The sequence below is a fragment of the Trachypithecus francoisi genome, unplaced genomic scaffold, assembly GCF_009764315.1.
Source record: "Trachypithecus francoisi isolate TF-2019V2 unplaced genomic scaffold, Tfra_2.0 Lachesis_group1, whole genome shotgun sequence".
In the NCBI taxonomy this organism is placed as follows: Eukaryota; Metazoa; Chordata; class Mammalia; order Primates; family Cercopithecidae; genus Trachypithecus; species Trachypithecus francoisi.
In genome coordinates this window covers 78,955,959-78,968,040 of record NW_022681454.1, presented here as the reverse complement: position 1 = coordinate 78,968,040, position 12,082 = coordinate 78,955,959, and positions in this window count along the sequence as shown.

The window sequence follows — 12,082 nt, the reverse complement described above, 5'->3', positions numbered from 1 at the left end:
TATTGCAATATAATTCACATACCATACAATTCACCCAAAGGGTACAATTCAATGGTTTTTAGTATATTCATGGATGTGCAGTTATCACAACAGTCTACTTCAGAACGTTTTCATAACACCCAGAGGGAGCCCTGTAATGCTTTAGCCATAATTTTTTTCCTCTCTTTGACCCACCTCCCCCAACCCTAGGCAATTAATAATCTACTTTATTTATTTAAATGGAATTATATTTATTTATTTATTTAATTATTTTATTTATTTATTTTTTAGAAACAGGGTCTTCCTCTGTTGCCCAGGCTGGAGTGCAGTGGTGCAATCACAGCTCCCTGTAGCTTCAAACTCCTGGACTCAAGTGATTTTCTTGCCTCAGTCTCCTGAGCAGCTGGGACTCCAGGTCCATGCCCAGCTAATTTTTTAAAATATTATAGAGATGGGGTCTTGTTATATTGCCCAGGCTAGCCTCAGGTTCCTTGGCTCAAGCAATCCTTTCACGCTGGCATCTCAAAGCACTGGGATTATAGGCATGAGCCATTATGCCTGGCCTACTTTCTGTCTCTATAGATTTTTCTGTTCTGGACAATTTATATTTAGGAATCATACAATATGTAGCCTTTTGTGACTGGATTCTTTCACTTAGCATAATATTTCAATGTTGTAGCATCCATCAGAACTTTATTCCTTTTTATGAACAAATAATATTCCGTTGTATAAATATGGCACATTTTGTTTATCCATTTATCAGATATGAACATTTGGATTGGTTCCTCCTATACTACATTTTGTGTGTCCCCTAGTGTCTGGGGTTTACTACTAAGCTCCTAACAACTATCTACTTCCCTTTTCTGAGAACATAGGTGGACTAAGAACCCCTGTTCCCTCTGGAATTCAGACAAATCAAATCATATATGTGTTGAGTGACACTTGCGGTGATGCCAAAGAGAGAGACTTAGAGAGTACCTTGTGGTGGTTTGTAATGGTGGTGATCCAGGCAGAACCTGAAAGGTTCAGAGTCTCACATTCCCTCAGAGGTGATCAGGCTCAGGAGGCCTGACTCACATCAAACTCAACTGAAACCCCAACCTCAAGCCAAACCACTTTATAAACCAGGATGCTAATTTATGATTTTACAATATTTCCAAACAGACCTGGATGCCAGAGCTGGCTGATTTACATATGACCTTACTGTAGGAAACAGTACAGGAGATGTCAGCTTACTATCAGATAGTTGCCTCGCAGTGCAGGCATAGGGGACTGGATAACTTTAAATAATTGACATTTAAGCCATAACACTTGAACATGCTTCCATATATGCCTGCTAAGCTTTCTTCTGGTCATGACACTGCTTCTCAATAGTACTGGGTAAACACTGACCACTTCTTGCCATTTTCACCATCTCCTTCTTCTCATTCCAAGTTGAGCACTAGCCTTTTATGTGGGCTGAAATTTTAGAATACAATTATTTAGAACAGTAATATCCAAAAACATTTTGGGGAGTGTTAATCCCATATACATTTATTTATGAATTATATACATGCACTAAAATTTATTTGCATATTAATTTATATGTTAAATATTTTTCCAAAAGTCAACAAATGATGGATATTTCTACAAATAAATAAAAAAAAATTGTCTTGTCCTCCCCATTTAAGGATCCCTGTTTTGCATTTTGTTGTTGTTGTTGTTCTTGCATTAAATCCATCTCAGGTCTACAGTTATATTTTAACCATCTGATCTTTTGGTTGGGTTTACTTTCATTTGTACCAGCCTTAGAAGCCTATCTTTTAAGGGAGGTTATTTAGAAGAGAGCAGAAAGGCTATCTCATCTGTTTTATATTGATTCCGTTAGTTTCCATTTTAGCTGAGGTGACATTTTTTGTTTACCTCCCAAGATTCCAGAGAGAAGCCCACTGCAGCCTTCTAAGTACTGACTGAAACCTTGCATGAGAGTTATGTTATGGACTTAGGCTTCTCTGAGAAGAGAAATGGTAGGAGATGAGTGTCTGGAGTGGGCAGGGAGAGTTACTCCTAGCCTAGCAGAAATGTGCATTAATGGTACCAAGATGGTGAAATTGGGGGTAGTAAAATAACATGGGAATTGGCAAGAATGATTGAGAGCCAATGCTCATTAGCAGTTAGCCTGTTGGAAGTAGGCACTGTGTTCTGCCTTTGAACTACACACATTAATGTATCGATTGGACTGTGGAGATACTCAGAGAAACTGAAGTGAGACTGGATCCCCTAGAGCACAGAACATGATGATTCCAGAAAATTATCTGGTGGTAAATGAGAGACACCATAATTGAGAGATACCAGTAAATTAGAATTTGGGTTCTCTGGAGGGAAGAGTTTTGGCTTAAAAAAAGAATGAGTTGGGTTTCAGATGAAAAGGAACCTGCTTCCTGAGAGACCAGTGTTGCTAAATGAGAGAATTCTATCCTTGAACTGTCAGTGGTTTTTAAAGTTGCAAATTGGAATAACCTGGGAAGCCATAAAAATGCTAGTGCATGAGTCTCACTTCTAGACTTTCTGATTTCATTCATTTGAGATGAGGTTTGGCCATTGAGATTAAAAAAACCACACACAGAAAACCTCCAGATAATTCTAATGTGCAGCCAAGGTTGGGAACCACTGCTTTAGAGGGTGAAAGAATGGAGTGGCTTAAGGAAATTGGAGAAGGAAGCTTGGGGAGGAAGTGGAGGGACCTGGAACAGCCTAAGTAATCCTAGAAGGCTGAACCTCAGAGGCTTTGTGACTTCATCTGCCTCACTCCCATAGACACTGTGGAGAAGGGATTCACAAGGAAAAGGAAACAGGAAAAGCCTGGGATTTCTATTGCATGTCAGGAAGGTGACCATGAAACTGAATCGTGCAGCCTTCTGTTTAGGAGCTGACCTCCATCTTGGTTACAACAGCAGCTGTTACTCAGTAACTCCCTCAAAAGTCCAGTGCTGGAAGCAGCAAAAGTGCTCTGTAATTGGTGTCTCTCATTGGATCCTTTGCCTTCTCTCCCTTCCCTGCACCAAGCTCCCCACCCCCACCCTTGCCTCTCTGTACAGGGAGCCCTCCAGCCCAACCATGGGTTTCCTTTCAATTCTACCACTCTCCAGGCATGAGAAAGAAGGGGAGAGAACGATTTCCTTTGGCCTAGAAATATCTGGGAGAACCTGCTATGTGATCCTTGAGCAGACACAAAAGAGAATATTCTGGAGCTGCATTTTCCAAAGTGTGTTTCTTAGATGCTGGATCCTCAAGGTGTTTTCCCTATATCCACGCAAGCTTGGGAAATGCAGCAGGCTTCTGCACCCTCGTTGAGATACACACCGCCTGTGAGTAGAAAAAATGCTTTGAGATCTGGAGAAAGAAACCTGTTTGTTTTTCTTTAACCCTCATATCCCCAACTCATCTGGCCATGGAATTGTTTTTTTCTGCTTAGCACATTAACATCTTGCCTCTTTCTCATGACACACTTTTGGGAAACTGCCTCAGAAGCTACAATCAGTTGCTTCATTCACAAAGGACAAAGAAGGCAGCTGCATCCTGCACACATGAAACGGGGCGAGAACCCCAGTTAGGCCCTGGCCTCTCTTGGTAATTGTGCCCTTTTTCCACCCCCTCTGTAGCCCCCCTCCCGTCGCCATGGCAACGCCCCAGAGAGTAAGGACTAGGTCTTCTATTTCTTTCCTGCATCCCTCCTCCCCACCCTGCTCTGTGTCTAGAAGAGAGCTGAACACGCAGTAGGTAATGTTTGGAAAATTTGATTGATTGAGGGTTTGGGGGGTTTCATTTGGACCATCTGCAGGTGGGCTGGGTAGCAGGAGAAGGCCTTCCCGCAGTTTGCTTCTATGTGTCTGGGTAGAGGAGTCGGAAAAGACGGTGGGAGAGTGCAGGTCTGGGAGCTCACACAGCTTTGGCACTGCCTGTTTTGTTTTTGTTTTTGTTTAATGCTACAATCATAAATATTTCACAAATTAGGAATGGTGAAGGGCATGACAAAAAAGAAAACATTTTGATTTCTTGGTATGTCAGGGTTCAGGGTTAAATTTTTCTTTCCATAAAATGTCTGGTCATGTTGCTTGTTATAATGTTGTTTTAGTAAAAAATAATTTCCTTTTAAGTTGCAGGGAAAAAAAGAATGTCTTACTTTTGCCTGTATCTTTAAATGGTGACCATATTTTCAAAGCCCCAAGCCAAGACACAGAGCCTGATACACAGCCTTACAGGACATTTGAAATAGGGAGACTGCCAGGACAGGGTATTTGGAGTGGAGGTATCTGGCCTCCTAGCTGCTACACCCAATGCCTTAGGAGTAACATCATTTCTAAATTACAGATGCAGTGAGGCCAATTTGGATATCCATTGGGGAAACCTGGGGACAATATATGTTCTCAATTGATATCTGCTTATCTATCTATCTATCTATCTATCTATCATCTTCTATCTAGCTATATTTCTCTATTTATTGCCAGAAAGTCAAGAGCAGCCTTCCTAGAGGACAAAACAACAATAAAACCTACAGGAATTCTCTCTAGAGTCTCAGTACATGCAAGACCCAGCTCTTTGCTGCCTGTGCGGCTGCCCAGCCCCAGCCTCAGCAATCTCTGAATGAAGGGTTTGTGGGCATCTGCATGAGGCAAGCCATGCGCTGGGGAGCCTCACAGTGCAGAGTCTGTCTTCTGGCTGGCTGAGAAGGCTTCCCAGGCTCTGAAAGTATCAATTCTTCAGGCGAGAGCGTTGGTGGAGGATTATCTTTTAAATCAGCTGGTTCTTATTTTCTTAAGTGTGAAAGAAGGAGGGTGGTCAGGAGTGTGTGTGCGTATGTGTGTGTGTGATGGGCCAACATTTGTATAGTATCTGTCATATGCTGAGAACTTTATGCAAATCTTGTATATATTGCCATCTATCTATAGATATGTATGTATATATATGAATGTATATATATGTTTGTGGATATAGGTATATCTATAGATAGATAGCATTTATATATGTTTTATGTATATCAGATATATAGCTATATATATTTCAGATATATATCTGAATGTATATCAATATATCTATACACATCAAGTTGTTTTATTTTTACGACACTCTTTTAATGCTGATAAACAGAAAAGAAAATGGGCTGGGCACAGTGGCTCATGTCTGTAATCCCAGCACTTTGGGAGGCCCAGGCAGGAGGATTACCTAAAGCCAGGAGTTTGAGATTAGCCTGGGCAAAATGGTGAGACCCCCATCTCTACAACCGTTTCATTTGTTAAAGAGAGAGAGAAAAGGGAATAGAGGCTGAAAGTGGGAAAACAGAAGGCTTACCTTGGTCACACGGTGGGAGAGCAGCTGAGCCTTGTTCCCAGGTAAGGGCTGTCTGATCCGGAGAGTTCTCTCCATGTCACCATTTTCCCTTCCATTTCAACCTTTAGAATACTGTGGACTAAGGCAGGAATGAGACTCAAAATATGGGCCAGGGATAGTGCAGCAATCCCAATGCCTGCCTGAAATTTCCAATTGAAAATCCTACTCTCCAGGTGCTGTGGCTCATGCCTGTTGTCTTGACAGTGTGGAAGACAGAGGCAGAAGGATCAGGTGGGGTCAGGAGTTCCAATACCAGCCTGGGCAACAGCGAGACCCTGTCTCTACAAAAAAGAAAAAAGGAAAAACAAATCCTACCTTCCTTCCACACCACACTTCCTGTCCTTCCTTCTTTTCTTCCTTCCTTCCTTCCTTCCTTCCTTCCTTCCTTCCTTCCTTCTTTCCTTCCTTCCTTTCTTTTTCCTGGGTCTTCCTCATAGCATAATCCTGGACCTGGACTCTCCTCTCTTTCTCCACAATCACTTCCTAGATTATTTTACCCATTTCCAAGGCTCTACACACCATCTCTACAGTCTGATAACTTGGAAATTTTTATTTCTTACAAAGATCTCTGTCTTCCGAACTTCAAATCTATATATCAAAGCATCTACTCAACATTTGCCCTTGGATGACTCATAGTCATTTACCCAAATATGGCCCAGATGGAACTTATGACCCATTCCTCCGCCTGCTTCTTTTGAGTTTCCTATCAGCAAATGAACTTCATGCCCCAAGTTTCTCACACCGGAAACCTTAGGGTTCTTCTTGATGGCAGCCTCCTTCTCATCCCCACATTCAGTGAGTTCCCAGATACTGTCTGCTTTACCTCCTAAATCCGTCCCGAACCTGTATTCTTTTTTTTTTTTTTTAATGCGATGACTTATTTACTGGGCAACTAATGTGAGCTAGGTACAGCTTTGGTAAAGGTATTTGAACTGCCTAAAAGCCCAAGCAGGTATGGATGGTTTTCTCTATTTTCAGGTGAGAAAACAGAGGCTCAGAGAGGGCTGTTACTCTCCTAGCATCACATAGCTATTCATTTAAGCCTCTTGTTCTTTTCAGCACATTTTCATATCTACCCTTGAAGGCCCTCCATAAAGAACTCAGGGTCCCAGGTTCTCAAAAAGGTCCTAGTAGTTCACAAAGACGTTTCTGGAAGCTTCTGGATTAGAAGTAAATGCCAGAGCTGTGCAGGAACTCCAAAAGGAGGGGACAGGAGGGGGGTGAACAATGGAGCCTGGAGAATCATCCAGGCAATTCTGACAGTAGTTATTCCATGAAAGAAGGAGAAAATCAGGTTCTGAAGGTATTGCGAATATGGAGAATTACTAACATTGGCCTGGGCAGCGATGGTTGTCACCTTGTAGAGCAAGACCTGGCAACTGACATGCTGGACAAGGTTCCTAGGAGGAAGAGTGGGGAAGGAAGTACCGCGACATTCCTTGGAATGCCTTCTGGTGTGCGAAGCCAGCTAGTCGATAAAACTAGGGAGCCTGTGAGAGCTGTTTCCATTTTAATTGCCCTGTGTGGTGATAGTCACCCAATGTCTCTGTTTAAATATTTTTTCTTATGCTTTGACAGTTTATAGCTTTTGTAGATCAATCCTTATATTTCATGTAGGGGAGAGAGACAGAGAGAAAAAAGCAAGGTTATTGGTGACCTAAACTGGATTAACAGAACCTGTATTCTTATGCCCACATCATCAGCCTAGTCTAGGCCACTATTATTTTTCACCTTGTCGAGTATAATAACCTCCTAACTAACCTCTTAGCATTCATTTTTGCCCTCTTTCCAATATATTCAGCATACAGTAGTCAAAGTAATCCTTTAAAATATACATTTGATGATGTCAGGCCACTGTCTACAATCTTCTAGTGGCCTCTCATTGGATTTAGAATCAAGTCTAAAATTATTTCCATATTTTACAGGGGGATGATATTCAAAATATTTACTCCTCTATACAGCAGAAGCATAAACAAATTAGAACTGGTGTTAATTTCGGCGCTGGAGCAAGATTTGGAGATGGGTGCCTGTGGCGCTGCTGTCACTTCTTTAACCCCAGGGAGTCCAGGGGGTTTATGAGAAGGGCCACAGCAGCAGGGAGTGGGGAAGTGTCATCCTATTTGTTGTCAGCATTCAGTTTAGCAACTCGAATGTGTTGAAACACCCTAGGTATTTCAAACACAGGAGTAAGCAGGAAATTTGTCACACAGATGCCTGGATATGAATAACTTCGGGAAGCAGCTACCATTCCTAGGACTGAAGCAATTAAAAGGGAAGAGGTGGGGCCAGAAAGTAGCAACTCAGAGAAAGGACTCCTGCCTGCTGGTCCTGGCACCTCAGGAGGGACATGGTGGGGCTGGTGATGGGTGTGACAAGAGCGGCCCAAGGCTGGAGGAGCTGACCTGTGTTGTGGGAGTGACAGGAACTGATATTTTTGCACGGTGTACATCCAGCCCATTGTATATTAGCTGACTGGTAGCCTGCCTTCAAGGATTCCTTGGCCTGCCCCCTCCAGCCCCTTCTGTCTCCTTTTACTCCACACCCTCCCTTGCTCATTGTGCTCCAGTCACACTGGCTTGTTTTCATGTCCTTGGACAGGTGAAGCTCTTCCTGCCTCCAGTCTGTTACTCTCATTGTATACTCTGTCTTCTGGTTATCTATTGCTGTGTAAATGACCACCCCAAACCTAGGGCTGGAAAACAACTGTAATCATTTATTTTGTTCACACAGCTGCAATTTGCAGGCATTGGAGAGAAGGCTCGTTGGCTCCATGCAGCATCACCTAGGGTGATTTGACTAAGGGTAGCAGCATCCCCTCAAGGTGGTTCCCTCATGTGGCTGCAAATATGCTGCTGTCAACTCAGCCACTGCTGAGGCCTGGGGTCTCAGTTCATCCCCACAGAGGCCTCTGCATGTGGCTGGGTTCCAAGGGTGAGCTTCTAAGAGAGGAGGCTGATTGGAAGCTGCATCACCTTTTATGACTTACCTCCAAAGTTATACGACATCATTTCAGATATGCTTTCTTGGTTAAAGCAGTCACAAAGACCTGTCCAGGGACAAAAGGAGAGGACGTGGACTCTGACACTTGATGGAGGAGGGACAGGTTCCAGAAGGGCATGTGGGGCAGACATATGGTGGTGACTAGTTTTGGAAATACAATCTGCCACTCTATTTTAAACTAGTCATTTCTGAGAATCTAGTTTAAATTTCACCCATTTCCCTAGGTTAGTTAACCCAGACACAAATACAATCAAGGCATTCCTCTCCTCCTTTGTGGCTCTTATCATAATTTCACACTATACAGTAATCTATGTAGCATTTTTGTTTATCATCTTTTGTTTCTTGTTTGTCTTTACTGTAGACTGGAAGCTTCTGAATCTAAAACCATGTCTTCCTTAATCAGCCTTAATCTGCAGTACTTGTTTCATCACCTGGCATGCAGCAAGTGCTAAATAAAATCTCATCGAATGAATACTGTAATAAATGTTGAGCAAAATCTGCCCCCTGCAGTCCAGACAAATCATGAATTCAAGTAGTATTTGGTCATAGCTTCATCACGAAATCATGCATTAAATGACTGCAAATAGAAAGGAACGGTAACACAAATTTCAGTTATCACTTTGTAAATGGCTAAAAATTTCCTGACTTAATTTCACTGTTGTTGATAGATGTTCAGTACAGAAAACCACATATTCATGTGGGCATTTCTCCCAGAAAGGCTCTTTTCAAACCAGAGACAAGTTTCATTTGAGAGACTTTTGGCCCAAACAGCCCGGTTATCACTCACAGGGCTGATATAGTAACCTCCAGCCAGGGGGAGTCTGGCAATATCACAGAAAGGACAATTTCTCTTCTTTATTTGTAAACTGTTCACCTTCAGGCTGAGTGTGGTGGCTTATGTCTATAATCCCTGCACTTTGGAAGGCTGAGGTGGGAGGATGGTTAGAGTCTAGGAGTTCAAAACCAGCCTAGTGAGACAACATAATGCAACATAGTGAGACCCCATCTCTAAATTTTTTTTTTTAAATTAGCCAAGCATGGTGGTGTGTGCCTGTAGTCTCCTCTAATTGGGAGGTTGAGGTGGGAGGATTGCTTGAGCCTGAGGATTGCTCAAGGCTACAATGAACCATAATTGCACCACTGAGCTTCAGCCCAGGCAACACAGGAAGAAATTGTCTCAAATAAAATAGAATAAAACAAAGTAATTAAATTGTTCACTTTTGGTCAGAGACTTCGAACATCAAATCAAATAAAAATATTAGTAATTTATTCAAACTCAGAATCCTAAGATGTTAGAGAAGCCACTGCTGTCATTGATGAGGTGGGGGCGGGGATGAGATGGAGGAACTGGTGGAATGGAGAAGGGGGTTCGGGTGGGGTGCTGGGTGGAATATTAATACTGGTTAAGGACAAGCTTCCTCCCAGGTGCTTTACACGTGTGATTTCATCTCAACCTTACCATAGTCCTGTAGGTAGGTAGGGCCATCCCCATGTGAAAGATGAGAAGATCAAAGGTGCAAGTGGTTCAATACTGTGCCCATAGTGACACAGTTCACAAATGTATGTGTTAGGATTCCTTCTTCAGTTCTCTGGTTCCCAAGCCCACATAATTCCTACTGCACCAAAAATGCAGGTTCAAGTCAAGAGATGTCAACAAGCTGTTATTGGGGGCTCTCAGGTACACCAAGCACTGAGCAAACAGTGGCCCAATAGGGACCACATATACTTCCTCCATTTGCTGATATGGGTTTGATATGGACCCAATTCTTCCAAATCCTAAAATTATAATAAAATAGGGATATCAGTGGCAGAATAAATTGGTATATTTCAGAATGTCAATTTTCCAAAATGTAGTAAGAGACTAAAAAATCTTTTTATCCTAGAATTTCAGAATTCTTCAAGGAAAATAGATAATCAAGATTATGCATGAGGCCAGGTGCAGTGGCTCATTCATGTAATCCCAGAACTTTGGGAGGCTTAGGTGGTGGGATTGCTTGAGGCCAGGCGTTTGAGACCAGCCTGGGAAATGTAGGAAAACACCATCTCTACAAAAAATAAAAATTAGCCTGGTGCGGTGGCATGTGTCCATAGTCCCAGCTACTCGGAAGGCTGAAGTGAATGTATTGCTTGAGCCCAGTTCAGGGTTGTTGAACTCCAGATAACGATGGCCATTGTAGTTATACCTACAAAATAGAAAAGAAAAAAAGAAGGCAGGAAATCCAGTAGGGGATTTAAAAAACTGGTATTTTTATACAATGGAACATTATGCAGCCATTACAAATCACTCTTCGGAAAAAATATATAATAACAAGGAAATGCTGAAGATATATTTTTAACGTGCAAAGAACCAGCATATACTCTTGTTCAAGCTGGGCTACTTTATTCTTCCCTTGCTACCCTATGGTAGAGCTAAGATACAGCTCTAGCATTTGACTGGACCATATTATTGGTTTAGAGAAAATGAAAAATACAAACATAGAGAGTAATAAGAACTAGACAGGCTGGCCTGTGACCTGCAGGTTATTCATATTCAGCTGTGACTCCATAAGGAGATGCCTCTGTCTCTGACCCTGGTCATGGGCAAGGGGCATGGTTAAGCCTCTGATAGGAGAGTATCTTTGGGACTGAGAAACATCCGAGTCTCCCCATCTACCCACAAGGCCCATATTCCAAGTTTCATCCTCCTGTCCACCCACCTACCTCTTCCTGAATGATCAATACAGGGAGCACCCAGCTTGTCTGGAGAAGACCACAGGACTGTAGATTGGAGGTGCCAAGAGATCAAACAGCATCAGAATAGGCACATGAAACACAAAAACTACTTTTAGTATATACCAGTATAAAAATCTTATTTCCCCCAGGTAACTGGAAAGAACTAGAGCTTTGAATTGTGTTGATTTCTGAAAGAATGGCTTGTTAGCTCAAAGTAGCAAATAATTAATGGAAATTCTGTGTCCTCCCTTAAGAGTCTAGACCCTCACTAGTCCAATAGAAATATAATAAAAGTACCTATATAATTTAAATTGTTTTAAATAGGCACATTTAAAAAGTAAAAAGAAACAGGTGAAACAAATTTGTATTATATGTAATTAATAACATGTTATTTAACCCAACATATCAAAAATATCACTTTATCATATAATAGACATAATGAATTATTAATGAGATAGTTTATATTCCTTTTTTGGCATCAAGTCTTGGAAATGTGGTGTGCATCTTACATTTATAACACATCTTAATTTGGACTGGCCACATTTCAAGTGCTTGGTAACTTTGTGGGGCTGTGGCTACATATTGAATACCAAGTCTGGACTCTAAATAAACCTAAATAGAAATGGGAACTAGAGGATCATGGCGGATGGAGGCAGGACTAGATTGCACCTCCAGAGAGAGCAGCATGTGGAGGCTTGCATTGTGAATTTTAGCTCCAGATCAACTGCAAGAACAAACCAGCAATCCCGAGAGGACCCACTGACCCACTGATGGAAGTGGACTGCCCCTGCAGGACCGAGGAGACTCTCCAAATACCATGAGTGCCCCAACTGCAGAAGTGGGAAAGGTAGAACCCCCTCTCCTGAATGCACACCCCCACTGGAGAAGCTGAAGGTTTGTTTGCAGGAGAAGTTTCCGACTTTACCTGTAGCTGAGTCAAGTTAGAGAGCCGAGCAAAATACAGGGGTAGAGGAAGCAGCAGAAAGGCCTTGGGAGCTCGCTGGGTCGCCAAGCAGCCCATTCC